Consider the following 20,744-nt stretch of genomic DNA (forward strand, 5'->3'; position numbering starts at 1 on the left):
AAGGGACAATTCTGAATCATGAAGATTCAAAGGGTAGAAAAATATCCAGAGTTTGGCTGTACTTTCCCTTTTTGTTCTGAATCACAGGAGTTTGGTTATGGGTACCTGAAGTTCTCATCCCATGTTTGGCATCAGCACATATGGCTAGAAGGCTCTTTAGTTTGGTATGACACCATTTTCCTTAGATAAATGGCTTACATGATTTTGCTTGCAATACCCAGCAATATTACACCAGAGGACTATAGAGGTCTCATTCAAGGACAAAATAAATTCATATGTTCCTTTAATTGCAATTGCTCTTTTGAAACTGCACAACCAACCAGGAAATGCACACTGAAATGTTCAATTTCTGGTACACAGAAGACAAAAAATGCATTGCTTTTCCTAAATACAACTACTGTTTTTAAAAACTATATCCCTCTCCTAGTTTACAGGACAGTGTTCTAGCACAGCACATCCAAGGTCACTTGGTTTTCTGAGGGCGATTTATAACTTTGATCTGTTTTAAATTATAATCTTAATATTTGTTCTCTTGGAACAAATTTCATTTTTTATGGGAAGACTTAGCATTAGGGTTTCACATCTTAAAAGCCTGTGGCAAACTTCAAGGAGCTGTTATTTTTATGCTCTGTTATTTTGGATGTACATTGCAGGTGTGTGTATATATATATATATATTATAGTGGCACCTACCTATCTCATCACGGGCATTTATGAAGAGGCATTCAAGATGCAGCCAAGGCACCCAGATCACTGCAAGATCACTGAATCACAGAATTGCAGGGGTTGGTAGGGACGTCAAGAGATCATCAAGTTCAACTCCCCTGCTAAAGCAGCTTCCACAGGTAGTCACTGAGCTGGGTCTTGAATATCTCCACAGAAGAAGACTCCAAAACATCTCTGGGCAGCCAGTCCTGGTGCTCCATCATCCTTACCATAAAGAAGTTCTTCCACATGTTTATAAGGAACTTCCTATGTTCAAGTTTTTAGTCCACTGCTCCTTGTCCTATCACTACACACCACTGAGCCTGGCTCCATCCCCTTGCTTCCCACCTTCCTTTAGATATTTATAAACATTTATCAGATCCCCTCTCAGTCTCTTTTCCCCAGACTGAACAGACCCAGGTTAGTCAGCCTTTCCTCATTCAGGAGATGTCCAGGCTATTTATCATCTCTGTGACCCTGTGCTGGACTCCTTAGAGCAATCCTTAGGGCTGACCTGTGGACTAAAGGATTGGCCCTCTTCAGTTCTGGCAGTGAGAGGTTGATAAAAGTTAGCAACTGACCCATCTGGTAAAACCATATACACAACACAATTTTTTCTCACAGTCTTGTCATGAAACATGGAGCAGGAAAAATGGAATCCAACTCAGATGGAGAGTTGAAATAGCTATATAATTAACTTCCTCTGAAACTTCTATCTGAGATGGCAGAGCAGACGGCTTGGAACTGCAAGATACAGTGATATAACTTGTGTAAACCCTGTGCATTCTGGGCTCTTAGGCTTTCTGCAAGATCCAGGCAGTCTCATTGAAAACACATGAAGAAAGCAAGTTTCCACCAAACAACTACTGAAAAGCAATGGCTGCTCTAGGGCACTGTCTAGATAGTATTACTGTCTACCATTCAAAACTGGGAAGTCTTTCCCCAGCCTAGCAAAGCACGTAGGCACATGGTTAATAACACACAGTGTAATAGTTCCAGGGACTCCAATCAAATTAAGCTATGTGCTTACAAGCTCTGCTGAACTGGAACCAGATTGCATTAGCTTGCTTTAACCTCTCCACAGATCACAAACACTAAGCTGGAGACACCTGCTTAGAGAACTGGAGGTAATAGAGTGATGCAAGAGGCAATGCTCTGACTGTGGCTGCTGGGATGTGTTGGGCTCAAACTAGCCTAAAAAACCCTGCCACTGCTGTTACCCAGTGCTGTCTGTACAGAGGCTACACTGCTTAATGTCCTTCTTTTTAACTGAAATTGAATTTTTTGTCTGAGAAACAAATGGTTTGTGTTGCTGGAAATCTAGTCCTTCAAAACCACTGCAGATCTCATGTGAAACATGCTGGTTTTGTGTTATATTGGTGCCAGTCACAAAATGGCATAAGCTCCTTGAATGGAATACTTTGAGATACATTAAACATGTTCAGTGCTAAAAATCTGTCAGAGACTGCTGATGGCATCCATTTTGGAGGCTATTACAGCTCTATCTAGGGACTTTCTGGCAAACTGCAGGTATCTAGGGACCATGTCAAAACAGTCAGATACCGTTTTTCATACTTATAGCCTTTAGTTATTTAAGGACCGGATTCTCTTCATATTGTTTTCGTCAAGCCATATCATAATAGGTCTGGGCATGCTGAAGATGAAGAGTGATTCCTGTATTTCTGTATTGTCTTTGGTTTTAACAAGTTCTTAATCATGCATAGCCTTTACCAGGAGTCTGAAGATTTGCTGTGGAAAACCCTGAGATGTGAAATGAATACCATGGGCACCTGGTACAAACCAAAGCTCTCCATATAAACAATAAATATAACATTTATGTGAAACACAGTCAGTCTCAATATGCGTTGCTAGCATTTCAGCAGTGGTGCTCGCTATATTATAGTTATAAAGGCTTCTAAGGGGGTTTTCTGGTGCACAACCAGTGGGCACTCACAGCTGCTAAAATCCATCTCCATGGCCTACAGAGGGCTTATTAATAGTGGCAAGAGCCAGCCAGCTGCTGACACTTGGCTTTTCTTCCTCAATGTCTGCTCACCAGGGAGGCTGGAGCTGCTGGAGCCATGCAGAGCCCATAGTAACTCTGCCAAAGCCCAGTCAAGCAGACAGTGCCTAGGGGAGTCCTGGGCTGCTGCTCCAATGCTCTGTTCACTCCTCCAGCCCTTCCCACACACTTGTGGTAAGGACCTGTAAGTCTGCTCTATGGCTTTATGTCACCATGACAAGTCTCCTTTTTTTTTTATACCCAGCAGGAGCCTTTGAAATGCAATTTAGAGCAAAGCAGAGATTTGTGGTTTTAATCATTGTCACAAACACTGGCAATAAATGTTTGTTCAGTTTGTCCTAACACTCTAACAAATACAGAACCAGAATTATATTCTACTCTACTCTACTCTATTCTACTCTACCCTACCCTACCCTACCCTACCCTACTCTACACTACTCTACCCTATTCTACTCAATATTATTAATGTGATACTGTATATACAGTGACATAGAGGAAGAAAAGAATGCTCTCTGAAGACAATGCAATACCTCGGCTCATTTTGCAAAGCTCAATGAATGGTTTCTCAACTTGTCTCCCTAGAAGTCATCGGAACAACACCAGCTGATGACAGGAAACAGCACATATAAAATCAGAGGAAACATCTTTTTATTTTTACAGTTATCATTCAATCAGTATAAAGAGACTAATATTTTCTTTTTAAAATTTGTATACCACCTCAAAATGTCACCTGAAAGCTACGTTATGACCATGACAGTATAAAAATTCTCAGTGCCATTTATTGCTATTTCTTGCTCAGGGAAGGAGGATAGAATGAGTTAGTCCAGATCTTTTGTATTTCCACAGTTTCAGGGAACATTTCCCTAGTTTATTTCTCATATTCTAAGAGTCTGATGTGTTACTTGTACAAACTGCCCTTTCTTCAATAAAAATAAATGTATTTTTTTAAGATTAGTTTAGATTGCTACTCTTGTTGCAACTCTTGCTTGCAACTTGCAGGCTACTGCTCAGAGGCTACAATTTTGTACCATCTAATACACATATAAATCTATTACCATACTGGGAGAATGAAGTGTAATATCAAAAGTACTTCAAGCCTTGTTTCATAAGAACACTTTCTAAGATAAAAGCATCAGATGTCCAGAGAAGTCAGCAATAAAATTCACATTAATTTACTTGGTACAGAATCAGTCCCCTAGAAAATCTTGAATGATTTGGTCTTCAGACTTCAGCTCTGAACGTCTCACAAAACTCATCTCACAGATAATAATGATGAAGTGTTATTTCATCAAAATATGAAAGCTAGCAGTGAAGTAAAGTTACACAGTGAAAGCACTCATAATATGAATACTCTGACCAAAATATTTTGGCATACCTCCTCACTCTTATTTTTTCTTGTTCTTGGGGGCATGTGTCATTTTTGTGATACTTCTTACAAAAGATCAGCTCTACTGCCACCATTAAAATACAGGTGGCAGGAGATTTCTGTTATTCAATCTTACACTGATAAAGAGTCTGCAGTCTCCTAACAAAAGTCCATGGAATTAGCTCAGATTTGACTTGACTTCTGGGGAGCAGAAGGTCCTGTGTCACTTCTTTGGCCTTTCACTGTGGGCTGGAGTGGCTTCAGTGATGTTATAGATTCAGACTCTTTCTCTGACATGTTGTGAAAAGCAGTTTAACTCAGGACCCTTACTTTCCATTCGGGGGCCCAGCAAATACACTGGATATTCATGGTTATGTGTTAAATGCAGATTAGAGCCAGTTGTGGCAGTTTCAGAAAAGGAAAGCTTTCAGAATTGCATTCATATAGTTTCTATGACAGCAGTTCTCTAACATGCAGTGAAATAATGCCTCATCTCAACCAAGCATTCAATTTTACTCTCCATGATTTGGATCTTCCAGTAACAAAAAGCTGTCCTTCAAATCCAGCAGAGCTTGGGTTTAACCTCCACCTCCTGTATCTTAAACTGTAATCTAGGCATTGTTCTGCATAACTTCTTCATGGAATTCAGCTCAGACTTCATCCTTGTGCTTCTGCAGGACACCCACACGTGTAACCTCCTTTTTGGAAGAAGCATTTGGCAGCTGCTCATTAAGAACAAGTGCGCTTTTGCAGACAAATATTTATGTGAATGCACTCAGGAAGAGCTTCTCTAACTATCTTCAAAGGCAGCACATATTACTACTGTATATACATAAGCAGACGTACATTCCACGTGATTCCCTTCTTCTCAAGCCAAACACTTCAGTGGTTAAAGTACCCTGGTATTTACTTGCAAATAAACGTGTTCTAGACTTAGTGCCCAAATTCAGTTCTTTAAAATTGTTTTCCTTATAATAGGGCTTTGCTTAAAACCTGCTCAAGAAGATTATGACTTCCCTCTGTTGTTTTTCACTTGCTCAGGAAAGGTGTTGTATCAGCTGTATGGACCTGTATTTACTATTTACTGGCATAGCTCTCTTCAATCCAGGACAATATGGTTACAGGTGAAGTATCAGCCACCTCCCCTTGAACTCTGGCAACATTTATTTATCGGAACAGAGCAGAGTGAAAGGTTGCTGCCTTTTCAGCCTGCAAGCTGTTTTTTTGCTAGCTGGCCACCTTAAAGTGGAACAATCACAGAATCACGGAATGGCGCAGGTTGGAAGGGACCCCAAGGTCATGAATCTCCAACTCCCCCACCACAGGAAGGACCGCCAACCTCCCCATTTAATACTAGACAGGCTGCCCAGGGCCCCATCCAATCTGGCCTTGAACACCTCCAGGGACGGGGCATCCACAACCTCTCTGGGCAGCTGTGCCAGCACCTCACCACTCTCTCTGTAAAGAACTTCCCCCTGACATCCAACCTAAATCTTCCTTTTTCAACTTAAAACCATTTCCCCTTGTCCTGCTGTTATCTACACTTTCAAAGAGTTGAAATCAATCAATCACATGCAGGTCCCATTTGGGGCTGGCTGTGGTCAGACCTTAACTGAGGCTGCCCCCATTCTCATTCAGTTTGAACAAGCACTGGGAAATGGTACTGCCTTGCATGCATTAAACTCTAAATTATTTTGTTTAGTCAGATCATAATCAGTACAAACTTCTCCACGCAGCTCCTGAGTAGGCTCAGTGCTTATCCATAGGGAGCAGTGTTTTGAAAGCAAACATGCTTTGCTAGGCTGCTCTTGGCATATCTGCCATAATTCTCCCATTATTCACAGGGTGGGACCTGGGGTAGGGAATTTAAGCTGTTTGTCAGAGTACAACCCTTACATCGGGGACTCGTTTTACTTAACTGTGACTGGTGCTGAGGAGTGTACACAGCTATATCTTTAGGTCCTCCAGCTTCCTACTGCTGCACAAGATCCTTGCTGATGAATCCCTTTACCCTTGGCAATCCATTTATGTAACTGTACAGTCAGGGATATTTTTGCACTGTAAAAAGAGCAGGGAAATTACAGCAGTTGCTTTTCCCTTTTGCTCAGTTAGTGCAATTACCTTTCTCTCCACATAGCCTCACTCCTTTCAGTAAGGGGTCACCCTGTGAGAATGAAGGAGAAAAGTTTGACCATTAATTGTGTTGCATTGCTGGACTTGTCCTTAGTGCCACAGTTCCAAAAGGATATAAAACCATTAGAGAGCAACAGGGCCTGAGGGAACAGCATGGAGCTGTGTCAGGGAAGGGGAAGCTGGGGGTTAGGGGAAGGGTCTGCACCAGAGGGTGGTGGGCATGGAACGGGCTGCACAGGGCTGTGAGCACGGCCCCCAGTGCCAGAGTTCTGGGAGCGTCTGAACAGTGCTCTCAGATATAGGGTCTGATTTTGGGTGACCCTGTGTGGATGCCAGAGCTGGATTCAGTGATCTTTAGGGGTCCCTTCCAACTCACACTGCTTTCCTGATATATAAACAGAAGCATGAAAATATGGATGGAAAGTTCCAGTGGCAATGTTAACAAGGTAGGGCAATGACATAGCAAATTTTGATTTCATAATTTTGGACTCATTAATATAAAGAGAAAAAGTGTGTGCTTACTATGGACTTCAGCAAGTTGGACATCTGTAAAACAATGGATGAGTAGCATGTTCTTTTGTAAGGTTTTTCCACAACCTTAAATGTCTTTCATCTATTTAAGTCCATCATAGAGATGCATATAAATATATATATCCTTATTATACAGTTTTCTTATTCAGGAAAGAAGGAAGTTTGGGCATGCAGCTGCTTCAGGATTCCACTTTTCTTAACTATCATCAGTGAAACAGATGTTTGCATGCAATTGCTACTTACACTGCAGGTCCGGAATTATAAACATAAGAGCACAAGAAATGCTCCCAGCATCCAGACACTGATGGCAATCACACAGCCTTGTAGTTGTCATGCATACATTACTGTGCATGTAAATGTGCACATAGTCACAGCATATTGAGACAGGAGCTCTATCAGCTCAGTTTACCAGGGCATAATATCTGTGTAAATTCTAATATGTACATGCAGAGAATAAAATGAGAATTGATCTGTGAGTTGCAGAGCAGCCTCTGAACACACACATAGTTCTAACAAAAATACAGGATTCTTGACCCACTCCCATCCTGGTCACTCCCTGAAAATACTGCAGTGAAGACTGCTGAGTGCTGTTTCCACTATTTAAAACTGAATACAATAAAATTAAATGTGTACATTAAAAAAAAAACACAACACATTAATAAGATCAAATAGGCTGCATAAAATGACAAAATTTCATTGTACAAAACCCACAGTGTCAGAATGAACCATTTACTTGTTTGCGTGCTTGTACAGGAAGGTAGAAATGTTGAATTAATAAATTAGTCAACCTAGATGCTGTTCATTGCTCTTTCACATCCTTCTTATGTCACCCACCCAAGGCATCTCCAAGGCGCAAACTGTCCCACTCTAAGAGAAGTGCCATATAGTGATGGGATTAATCAATTCTGAGGGGATCTCTTTCCAGAATAGGTACAGAAGGAGCCCACATGAAACAGGCATAGACCAGATGCTTACCTTCTACATGGCTGAAGTTAAGAGAGAGAAATTCCTTTTCTGTATTCGTTTGTGTCTGCTTGGAAAGCTGAAGATAATGGCACTTTCACTCTCTCAGACTGTACATATGAAGAATACTAGTGTATTATCACAGCATAAATACTTTTGAGAAGGAAAAAGGTTTCTGGAAAAAATAACTCTGAAATAAATCAGTCCACTGTTTCACAAGGCTTGGGGAATACATTTCAATTGGATGAGAAAGTGCAGGAACGATCCAAAAAGCTTACTTTGAACATCACTGATGTATGAGTAAATCCATTCTACTTAGCAAACACCTTAATGTTCAACTCTCTGAAAACAAGGTGTAAACGTAACCAGAGGCAGATCATTCATATCAAGGATTCCAGTTTAATAAAAATATACTGAGTATTCCAGGATAATGGAAAACACAGAATATCATCACTTCAAGGAAAACTTACTATGTTACCTTGGTCTGATTCTCATGAAATTGAGTTGAAATGGCTGGACACTGCACCAACACACACGTTTATCACTTAGCAGTTATGGGTATATAACATTTGGTACATCACTAGCCTCATTTGCACAAACCATCTGTGTGCTTCTCCATGGATACTTTCTTCAGCCTATGTGCAATCCAACTTTTGTTTTTCCTCTTCGCCAAAAGGGCACGATCTGTGTCATGTGATGTTTAACTTTCAGTAGCCATTTATCAAACAATTTGCCACATTTATTTGACAAATCAAATCCACTGAGAAAAAGAGGTTTTGAATCTCGAGGATCATTTCAACCTGTGATATTGTTCAGGCAACTCTAGTTAGTAACTGCTTTTGAAAGTATTAGTGATTTTGCACTAAGCAAAAGTATTGTCCTTGGAACATGATTTTAGGGCATTTCCTGCCCTTCAACAGCTTTAGATTTCACGTTGTCTTCTTAAAAGAACATGCCTTTCTGTAGCGTCAGGTTAGACTGTATCAAAAAGTTACTGGAGCTTTCCAAAGAGAAATGTCACAAATGCTATTTTAATATAATAATATGAACTAAACCTTGTATTAAGAACAGCAAACTTCTGAAAACTTCCACCAATTCAGTAAGTATCCCTTCATCCCAAAGGGTGAGTACTCTGGCTCCGTACTGAGGAGAAGACAAGATTTGCTTCATACTAGAGTGCTGTGCTGAACACAGAGCAAGATAGGAGAATAATATTCTTGACCAAATGTAGGCATGTGACCATGCTCACTGAGTCAGCTTCCTTCAGCTCAGTCCTTCTAAATATCTTCACAGTGGTCTTAATCGTCTTGCTGCTGTGCAAAAGCATCCTTTAGCTTAAACCTCAATAAACAGAGTTCAAGCCAATGCACACTACTGCAATTTGGACACATGAAAAGCAAACTCCACACAGTTGCTGAGAGTAAAGTGGGTCAGCCACCTCGTATTTACTGGCTCACTTAATTAAAAACTTATGAACCATGTGATATTCTGTTAAGCAACTTCTTCAAGGAGGTTATGTGAAAGCCTGAATCAGAGGGGAGTTTGGCTGTTCTCTGACTTTAAAAGCAAATGTGAGTGAGAGCACTTGATACCTGTGAATATTTATCATATTGTGCAATTGTATCTTTTATTTTCCATTTTGTGAATGAAGCATTACAAATCTAGAGTGCACTTTCCTGCACCTTTCACCCCCAGATATCTATTACTGCAGGCCATGAACAGCCCTCCTCATTGGAGATCACTGACAGATGGGCAGAAGGTTTTGGAGTAGCTGGTGCTCAGGCTACGCGTTTTAATCTTCTGCTACCGATGTGGGCTGCCCCAACCCATAGCCAAGCACCCATACAGCCATTCATCCACTCCACCAGTCCCAGTGGGACAGGGAGAGAACAGCAGAAGTAAAAGCAAGAAAACTCATGAGTTGAGATGAAGACAGTTTAATAGGTGAAGAAAAGAGGAAAAAGAATAGTAAAGAAAAAGCAGTTCATTGTTCACTGATGCCCACAGGCAGAATGATGCTTAGCCAGACTCCAAGGAATGGCCATATCTGAAGCAAAAAAACCTGAAATTTGTCTTCCTCTACCATAGTTTTATTGCTGAGCATGATGCTCTATATTATGGAATACTGCTTTGGCCAGTTTGGGTCAGCATCTCGGCTGTGTCTCCTGCTAATCTCCTGCCTACCCTCATAGAACTTGTTGGGGCCAGAGTGGGAAAGCCTTGATGCAATGTGAGAAGAAAATCTTGTTTGTCAGAGGTCGATGTTGAAAGAAGAGAAAGAGGAGTTCTGCAAAAGTAACTTTATTCGAATAGTGTACCCACAGACATAAACTCCCATGGAATCCCTTGAAACTTCTAGAAGATACAACTCCTTTTATTTCCTAAGTCCTGCCTGCATGAGATCCTCCTCTTTACCCACTGACCTTCCCAGTTCACCTACCCAATCATACATCCTATGCCTGGCTATCTCCATGGCAGCCTTGGTCAAACTTCTTTTTCTGAATCTAATTGATTCTCTCAAACAACTTAGTAACTTTGTTAAGGAAGACTACTTACAAGATCCCCTTCAGAGGCGGAGTGGCATCTTGGTTTTGTAAAGACAACCCGTTGGCCCTGTCAAGTGCAAGTACTGTTCAGTCATAGACAAAATACTGCTGTGTTAGCAAAGTTGCTTTAGCCCCTATACAAATCACAGAAAAATATGGGCTCCTATAAAGAAAGTGAATTCCAACCCAGTCAGACCCAGTATAATTATTGATGGGCTGAAGAGGTTGCATAATGCAGCTTTACCAAGGGATACCCTAAAAATAAATTAATTTTTTTGCTAATGAATCAACAGTCCATCCTGTCTGCCATCTATACAGTTCTGAGTTGTCCAAAATACAGGATCCTTGCATGGGCCATGGCTGCTGTTGGCCTTAGCTGTGCTTCTTCCACCTGCATTGAGTGGGGTTGTTGCAAGGGAGTACCATGTTGTGAGACAGAGTATGCATATCACAGAATCATAGAATGGTCTGGTTTGAAAAGGACCACAGTGATCATCTAGTTTCAACCCCCCTGCTATGTGCAGGATCACAAACCACTAGACCAGGCTGCCCAGAGCCATATCCAGCCTGACCTTGAATGCCTCCAGGGATGGGGCATCCACAACCTCCAAGGGCAACCTGTTCCAGTGCTTCACCATCCTCTGAATGAAAAACTTCCTCTTAATATCTATCCTGATGGAGATGGTGTCTAGCTGCCTCTCCTCTCATCTAAGGTCTCATGAAATGGTGGGAATTTTTGTTTTGATATCATGACTTGAGGGGTCTGTGGCTAATACTGTTGCTTCTAGAGAGACAGTTGGGGATCTGAAATGCTAAAGCACAGACAATACAGTAGAGAGCTTGGCATGGGAATGAAGGAGGTATAAAAGAAAAAAATACAGGAGAAGTTATTTGTCCAACTGCCTTCTCACAGCTCAAGACTTAAAGCTTTTTTACCAAGTCTTAGCACATCCACTAACAAATCAGCTTCAAACTACTCAGTAAGTCCTGTCAAATCTAATCAAAGCTACTAAAGAGGCAATATGGACTGCATCTTTCACATTTACATATGGTTTTTCAAACAGGAAGGTTGTGAGATCAATCAACATATATGGCCTGTCTATTCTTAGCTTTTCAGTATCACAGAATCACAGAATGACCTGGGTTGGAATGGACCTCAAGGATCATGAATCTCCAACCTCCCTGGCACATGCAGGGCCACCAACCTCCCCATTTAATACTAGACCAGGCTGCCCAGGGCCCCATCCGATCTGGCTTTGAACACCTCCAGGGATGGGGCGTCCACAACCTCTCTGGGCAGCCTGTTCCAGTACCTCACCACTCTCTGTAAAGAATTTCCCCCTGATGTCCAACCTAAATCTCTCCTCCCTCAACTTTTCAGTACTATTCATTCAATGCTTTGGTTACTCTCATCAGAACTTGGGGTGGCTACTGTTGTTTTGCAAAGACTGAGGGACAGGATCAAGGGACAAAGTGTACCTGCAGGAAATTAATCTAAACTCTAGGCAGAGTGCAGACAGGGGATGGGATGTCCTCTCCATTCTCACTCCTGGCCCAAAGCTAGCTACAAGCACTTAATTAGTAATGAGAACACTGTGGAGGATGTGCTGGGCCGCTGAGTATCCATCCCCCTGTGCTGGAGCAGCTAGTTGAGCATTTTGCTAAGCTCCAAAACAGAGCAAAACAAAATGCAATGCTTGTGAGACAGGCTAAGTGCTGTGTACTGAAGGAACCTGTCCAGTACAAAAAACTTGGAAGACTGCATCAAGTTCTCAACCAGTAAGTAACAGCAAGCTGAGAGGAGAGGAAAGAATTTCCTTTGCTGGCCAGAAAGCCATTTATAAGTCAGAATTAAACGGTGAGACATTTACAAAAAGATAAACTCAGGCATTTCATTCCCTATCAGGAGAACTGAATAAGGCTGAAAAAGCTGAAATGAATCTGCATTTATCGTCTCCTGGTATTAGGAGTGTCAGGGTAACCTGCTTTTATGTAATTGAACTAATAGCTCTGTTTATTAAGATCATTAAATCAACGCTGTCTAGTAAACTTTCCTTTTATCTCACATCACCTTGTCTGCCCTGGAGAAAAGAAATGGTTTCCTAGAAGCGCATCCTTCCGCATCATACATGAATTGGGTGACAGGCCCTGACACCGGCTGATCCAGGGCTGCACACTGATTGTTTTAATGGCAAGGAGAAAGCTGCTGTTCTTAATGAACGCTATAACAGCTATCACTGCACTGCTGCACTTCAGCTAGCAATGGCTGCAAGCAATCCTTGACAGTACAGACACCCCCAGTTCACAGTACTGTTGTTAATCTTGCAGGTGTAAGATGCAGCTGTAACAAAGGAAAAGTGCAGCGTGATCTGCTTTGCCAAAGGGAGTCTCAAAGCAAATGAAGATTTTGTATTATTGGCTTGTTTGATGGGAAAGGATTACAAGGGGGAAACACCTACTTGTGTTGTGCCTCTGCCATCGTGATGAGTCTGCAGTTTTCAAGCCTGCAGTTTGCACAGAATGCATTATCAAAGGAGATTCTACACTAGGAAAGAGGGCTGGATATGCTTGGGGCACCGCATGGCAAGCAGCATGCGCTCAAACAAGTATCAGAGGGGAAAGAAAAGGAAATACAGACCTGAGGAGTGCTCTCTTTTTTCAGTATGTTAGCTGAGGTCCCTAACCATTCACATCTATATCTATAGCAGCAGTTAGTGAAATCTTCAGATCCTGCTGATTCTGCCTCTCTTTCCCAGCTTTAACTGTCCCTGCTGCCAAGGTGTATTCTTCTGTATCCCCCACAGCTAAGCTGATTTCTGTTTTTTATAAGTCCCAAGTATTTATTTCCTCAACTAGGGATTCCATACAAAGGGTATGTAGGTACAGACTAATGTAAAGAAGTGGTAGGGTGTAGAAATAAAAGCATGTGAAAATAAAATAGCTGTGTAAACCATGAGTAGAATACACAAGAAAGAGGAAAAAAACTTTCCTGACTTCAAAGGATTGGAGCGTGTGTTTTGAATGATAGGTCCACAAAGACAGAAAAAGCTGATGCAGAGGTGAAGGAGAGCATCAGGAAACTTGCGTATCCATATCCCGTGCATATTGGGCCTACCTAAAAACTCTGAGGGACAGTTTTGCCAACGTTCATCCATAGCCCCACGTAAAAGAAGAATTGCTGAGGGTAGGCTTCTGCATTACCACATCTCTTCCTTCTCCCAGCTCCACTCCCCTTGCTCCTTTTTCTACACAAAGGTGTGTTTTGCATAAGCAGGAGGAAGATATACAGTATCCTCACTGTGGCAGGGAGGTTATACTGATTTACATTTAGCTGCATCCCAGCACATCTATGGAGGCAGAGCTTTGTCAGAGGGAGCTGCTCCTGTTCCCAGGGGAATTTACTGCATCCAACCTCCAGCTTTGATGGATGCATGGGAGTCCTTATTCCTGTAGTAGACTCTGTTTCTCTTGTTGCTCTATGTGCTGATAGCTGTAGTCATTTTGTGCATTACCAAGCTGCCAGTCACTAGCAAATATATTTTCAGAAACAGACCCAGAAAACTTCCACATTCTAAATATTAGTGTTGTGTCAGTGAAATACTGTAATTATGGTCTAGCAGTGCTGACCCAAAAGCCCCTTGCAAAGAACTCTAGCAATAACTGTTTACCAGTTCATTTGTTGTGAAGTTTTCCTCCACGCTTAGCAGCGATCTCCAGGAACCAGTCAATACCTTATTAGGTTACTGTACATTAGACACAAAAAGCACAGTTGCTTCACTAATGTGGCTGAATATAAAAAAAGGTAATGCACTGTGAAGCCTTTTATTCTGATGGCCACAATAATGACTAAGAGTGAAATTATGGTCATGCCAAACAAAATGCCATTTACAGTAGCCTTAACAATGTTTTTCATGTCACTTACTTTGATTAAAGGTTTTTCAGTGGAATGGCAGCAAGAACTTTTGTTCTCTGAAAGAGCTAATATTGATATAGCCTAAAAATGCCTTTTCTGCAGTGTTATGATTGCTCAAAAGCCTCAATGTAGAGCATCCCAATGACACAAGCTTCTCTGATTTGTCATCCTGGTGAAATAAGTTTCAGAACATAAATCACACATGCTTTAAGGACCTTGCTGAATCAATGCCTAACAACCTACATTTAAGAAGCTTTGTCACTGCCAAAGTCACAGATTTCACAGACTAACAGGCCAGAAGAAGACCTGGCCAAATGCAGATGATGAAAATCCCAGTGACTCTTGGTTCCCCTTGCCTGATACCCAGAAGACCTCATCTTCTCTTTCCGGTCACTGCCCCGTGTTGCCCTATGGGTCTAATACTGTGACCCTGTGAAGTTACCTTCCTACAGAAATATCTTTACTGCTGGCTGCTCTACATATAGCCTGCAAGCAGATGGTTTGGAAGGTGGGACCTTGGGGAGCACTGCCCTTCCTGACGTAAGTGAAGATGAGGTTTGTGACCACCTGAGGAACATTCATAAGTCTGCACGTCCTGATGAGATGAATCCCAGAGCTCTCATGGAGCTGGCTGATGTAGTCACCACGGCACTCTCGATAGTTGAAAAGTCATAGCAATCAGGTGAAGTCCCTAGTAACTGGAAAAAAAGGCAAATTAACACCCATTTTTAAGAAGGGTAGAAAGGATTACCCAGGGAACTACCAGTCTGTTAGCCTCAGCTCAGTGCTGGGGAAGATCATGAAACAAATCCTCCTGAAAGCTATGCTTATAAGGCATGTGGAAGACAGGGAGGAGATATGCAATTACCAGCATGGCTTCACCAAGGGCAGATCCTTCCTGACCAACACTGTCACTTTTTATGATGGTGTAACTGTGTCAGTAGACAAGGGAAGAGCCACTGATCTCATCTATCTGGACTTCATTAAAGCTTTTGACACTGTCCCCCACAGCATTCTTCCCTCCAAATTGGAATGATATGAATTTATAGGTGGACTGTTTGATGGATCAGAAACTGACTGCCATCCAGACAGGCTCAAGCAGTGGGCCCAGATGAACTTCATTACGTTGAACAAAGACAAGTGCAGGGTCTTGCACCTGGGTTGTGTTAATCCCTACTACCAGTATAAGCTGGGGGATGTAAGGATGAAGCATAGTCCTGACAAAAAGGACTTGGGGGTACTGGCGGATGGCAAGCTGGACACAAGACAGCAATGTGCCCTTGCAGCACAGAAAACCAACTGTGACCCGGGCTGCATCCAAAGAACTGTGGTCAGGAGAGCAAGGGATGTGATGTTGCCCCTCTGTTCTGCGCTGGTGAGACCTCATCTGGAGTACTGCATCCAGATTTGGAGTCCTCAGTAGAAGAGAGATGTAGACCTGTTGGAAAGCGTGCAGAGGAGGGCCACAAAAATGATCCAGGGGATGGAACACCTCCCCTACAATGTCAGGCTGAGAGAGTTGAAGATGTTCAGCCTGGAGAAGAGAAGGCTCTGGAAATGGCCTTTCAGTATCTAAAGGGGGGTGTAACAAAGGAGACAGACTCTTTAGCAGGGTCTGTTGTGACAGGAAAAAAGGGAAATGGTTCCAAACTAAAAGAGAGGAGATTTAGACTGGATTTAAGGAACAGGTTTTTTACAGTAAGGGTAGTGAGGCACTTGTACAGTTTGCCCAGAGAGATGGTGGAAGCCCCATCCCAAGAGACATTCAAAGTCAGGCTCTCAAAGTCAGACACTCAAAGACCAGACTCTGAGCAACCCGACTAAGCCGTAGATGTCCCTGTTCACTGCAGGGGAGTTGGGCTAGATGGCCTTTAAGGATTCCTTCCAACTCAAATGATTCTATGATATTTTTTTCAGAGATCATAGTTTGCACATAGTTTGCAGGGCTGCCCCCCACCAGCTCAGCTGCCCAGGGCCCCCTCCAACCTGGCTTTGAGCGCCTCCAGGGATGGGGCACCACAGCTTCTCTGGGCAGCTGTGCCAACACCTCACTGCATGCTCAGCAAAAAGTTTCCCTGACATCTAATCTAAATCTTGCTTCTTTTAGTCTCAAACTGTTCTACCTTGTCCTAGCACTATCTATCAGTCTTGTGTCCCATTCATGTAAGAAAAACTAAAACAGATAAATTTATCTGTATGTTGTTTCGTGCTTGGCAGTGACATGTCCAAATGCTATACATGCCAAATCAGAAATAGCTTAGTTCCTTTTGGATGATTTTGCTTTCCACTGGACAAGATCTTTTCTTCATCAGGTATGATGATTTTTAGATATGTCTTACCTGCAGAAAGATATTCCTAGTTTCAAGTAAAATCTCCTATTGTTTTCCTTCTTTTCCCACTCTTTTTCTTTCTTTTTTTCTTTCTTTTTTTCACGTCTGAGGATATCACTGATGGCAAATGTGTTTAAGAGCAGGCCTTTCAAGTCAGCTGAGGGCTGCTCTAGCATGGCAGAATACGAAGGCTACATTGAATCAGAAGCAAATTGAGGAAATTATTATTTCCAACCCTGATGTCTCTGGGCTGGCTGAGTGTGCCTGTGTGTGCATTTTCCATTGAGCTTGCTGCTCTCCAGGGGTCACCTGCAGACTGAAGGCCTCATGGGACTGGTCCTGAGGTGCAAAGGAGGGAAGACCTCACAGTATTAAATAACAGCCTTGGATTTCCTTTAAATCCTGAATCAAAACAAGGCCTAAAAGCAAAATGTGCCCTACAAATTCAGGCTCAAAAACAGTTTCTCTTTCTGTATGCATCATCCTCTATGTGGATATACTGCACATTCTTCCTTTTATACTAGATGCAGGTTTGAGTTAATCCAGTTTTCCCTGGGTAACATCCCAGAGCAACAATTCCAGTTTCCACACTGTTCACATTTGCATGGCTTTGTCTTTCACCAGAAGGGAAGGGAGGCCACAATTCTTACCACAAGCACCTATACAGTTCCCTCACTGGAACAGTTTCCTCAGAGCAGAGTTTGGAGAAGAAAAGCTGGCTGTGAAGAGTAAGATTGTTCATTAAGGAAAAACCTAGTGGAGAAAGCTCGTGCCCAGATTTAATGAAAAGTTAATGAAACACGTGGAACATCCCTCTGATCTGCAGCTTGTTTTGAACAGAAGCTGAACTCAAACAGGTGCATCTGAGGTTTTTGATAAATGTTTCATAGGTATTTGTGCATAACCCCAGAATTGGGAGGCAGCAAGGGACCTAGCAGTTAAACTGTGAGGTGCACAGAGAGAACCAGGACAGTGGGTTGGAAGAAAGGTCCTTTCATGTTTTTAAATGAGAAAGAGAATGCTAATAAGAAAGTGCTTTTTAATTTACTATTCTTTGTCTATCAGCTATTACCTCTGAGTAAATTAGCTGGTAATTAGTTGAAGGAAAGTCAAATATAATTAAGATACATTGAAGTACATGATCCCATTTACGGTACTGCTGCTAGAAGATTAGAACTAAAATGTTGGCTTACATTTTGCAATCTATTGTTTGTCTTTAAAGCTTGCTTGTGTTATTCATGTTAAGTCTGGCCTGCACATAAGTCATTATAGTACAGAAAGGGAAGAGGTAATGTGTGCAACGCAGCTCAGTTCTCATTTTGACAGTAAATACATTAGAAAGTCGGTTTGCTGTAGTTGGTTGACATCTAGCAAAGAGGGTGGAAATCTTTAATGCTATCAAATACTCAAATACTGCAAAACAAAGAGACACTGCAATTGAATTTGTTCTGAAGTTTATACCATCATGTAACATAACCCAAACCAAACTGCTACGCTGAATACTTAAGAGTTTACAATTGCTTTTTCAGCTATGTGTAAATTATAAATGCTTGTTTCTTTTCCAGACTGTGTAGTTAATGAGACTCTATCCGCTTGGAAATAGACTTGTCTGTTTAGAGGGGCAAACTATGTGTGAAACACAAATGGATAACCAACAGGCTCACAGCTCTGGAAGTAACACTTCCTGACAGCGCTGGGACAGCACTGCTTTAGCTAGGAGAAGGCAGTCAGAGTCGCTTATGCAACATAACATGCCCTGGCTGCCTTAGCATGTGAGGGATTTTTCCCTGCTTCACCAATCCCAGTGAAAGAGCCGTCCATTAGAAAAGCACTTCCCAGCAGCCCCATTCCTTCCTGCGTCTTACCACTGTGTCTTGTCTCAGGCACATCAGGTGCATCTTTTTCTCAAAGATGCTGAGTAAAACTCAGTCATTTGTTAGCTCTAATTAGCCAGGAAATGCTGAGCATATGGAAAGCAGCAATGCAGACCTTGTAAAATATTCATCTCTAGTTTCTATAGTGCACTGTGTATACAGTATTAAAGAGCACCTTGAGTCTGTACAGATCTTTTGTCTACATGTTGCAGAAGCTTCCAGAATAAAATGCCCACTGTCTTAGGAAGGAGAGAGTTCCATATGTGGCATTATGGCCTTCTATTTCTCCAGACTCTATAAAACACAGACCTAGATCTGGACTTATTGCAGGGCTCCCTTCCCACTTTCAGATTAACTTTGATAAAAACAACACCATGGATGGTGGGTTTATTCTGCATACTAGAAAGCAGAGAAGTAAAACTCAAAAGAAATCAAAGGATGGGAGGAAGAAATGGGAAGGAACAGATGCTTTGTGAGGGGGGCCAGAGCTACTCAGCAGCACCCTGCGACTCCCTCAGGAGCTTTTCTCCAGAGGCTTCCACCCTGAATTCCTCCTCCCCTGAGTGCTTCATGTGCAGGGCTCCTGGCTGCCTCTTGGGCAGAACAGGTAGGTACCCGATTTCATGTTTTCTGTCCTCTGTTTCCTGCTGGCAATTATTTGCTGCTTCCAGACAGGCTTTGTAAAGCCATGATACACTGGGGAGTCGTTGGTAGAGCAGCCTCAGAAGTGTTGCTGACCTGATTGCAAAGTATCACATTAACAAAACAGGACTTTTTTTTCCCCTTGCTCAGCCCACTAGTAGAGTTTCTCCTCAATCACTCCATGTGTGTGGGAGAGAAATCCAGACACTGCTGCATTACTCACTGGCCTGAATATGGAAAGTGTTTCCATATGTTTTTTATAATGTGTGTGTACACATTACAAACTGAACTTTTAAATCAGATGCTTTGAATTTCTAACAGTGATAAGGGATCAGAATTAGACTGTCTCTGTTATGGAGGAAAAAAAAAAAAAGGCCTTTAGCTTACCGACATCTAATTTTTTCCTTGGTTTTTATGCCAACATTTTTGATGGACACATAAACCTAGATAAAGGAGATGATTACAGCCAAGTTAGTACAAATAACAAATCTACTGAGACTTGAAAGCATTACTGTGATCTCTCTTCTTTCCTTCTTTCATTTCAAGAAAATATTACTGTAGAGTTTATTCTTGGCTGGTTTTATTTAACTGTGATATCAGATGCCTGAGATTCAGATACTATCAATTCATTCATATATAGTTATTCTAAATACAAAGGAAGCATTAGGCACTCTAAATTAATGTGTTTAATTACCTTCAGCTAATCTGAATAAAGCAATACCACATGACAGGCAACTCACTCAACTTTATCTGTTCTCACAGAACATGCTTGGGACGACACAAAGAAATACTACTGCTATGGTCATAATTTCTAGTCACTGGGAAAGCCCAGCCATCACCTAAAAGTGCACTGTCTGTCACAGCTCCTTGAGATTATGAAATGTGACTTGAGACAGTAATGGACAAGAATGAGAACTTAAAAGAATATTGCCAATACCTTCAGTTTGCTCCAATTAAGAACTGGGAAGCCTCTTCAAATTATTTTCTATTGTGGCTGAGGAGAAATGGTAACGAAAGAAGAATAAACTGATCCACAGATTCGATGAAGTCACATCAGACTTCATTACCAGTGTCGCACAAATGGGCAACTCAGCTGACACAGGGAGAAACTTAGAATCATAGAATTGTGGAATGGCTTGGATTAGGCTTTGCTGAGCTGCATGCAGCCCATGGGCCACAGGTTTGACATGTCTGGTCTGGTCCCTGATTTTCACCCACAAGCTCTCAACCTGATTGTGGCTGTTTCTCAGAGGCAGTTCTTTACGCTCTATCCACCCCCTAACATAGAGGACTTGTCCCCTGCCCCTCTTTTACTGCCTGTCTTGTCTGATAAGTGTGTAGCCCTCAATCATTGTGCACCAGTCACGAGAATCATCCCACCATGTCTGTGATTGCAATTAGGTCAGAATTGCACTGTGGCTTTCAGCTATTCCTGCTTATTACCCAGGTTGCGTGCACTGGTGTATAGGCACTTCAGCCAGGCTATTGGCAAGGTTACCTTTTCTGAGGAGCCCTTGCAAGATCCTTTGGGACAATTCAGAGGTATTTCCTCACTGTTTCCAAAATTGATAACATTCTCTGGCCTTTCTCTGTCACATTGAACTCCATCCCCTTCCCCTAACAAATCCAGTTCAAAGTCCTGGTAATCAATCCAGCCAGCATTTTTCCCAGAATTTTTTTTTTGCCCCATCTGCTCAGTTGTGCTCCATCTGATGCCCA

This window comes from Phasianus colchicus, chromosome 1 (assembly GCF_987193195.1).
Source record: "Phasianus colchicus chromosome 1, bPhaCol1.hap1.1, whole genome shotgun sequence".
NCBI classification, from domain to species: domain Eukaryota; kingdom Metazoa; phylum Chordata; class Aves; order Galliformes; family Phasianidae; genus Phasianus; species Phasianus colchicus.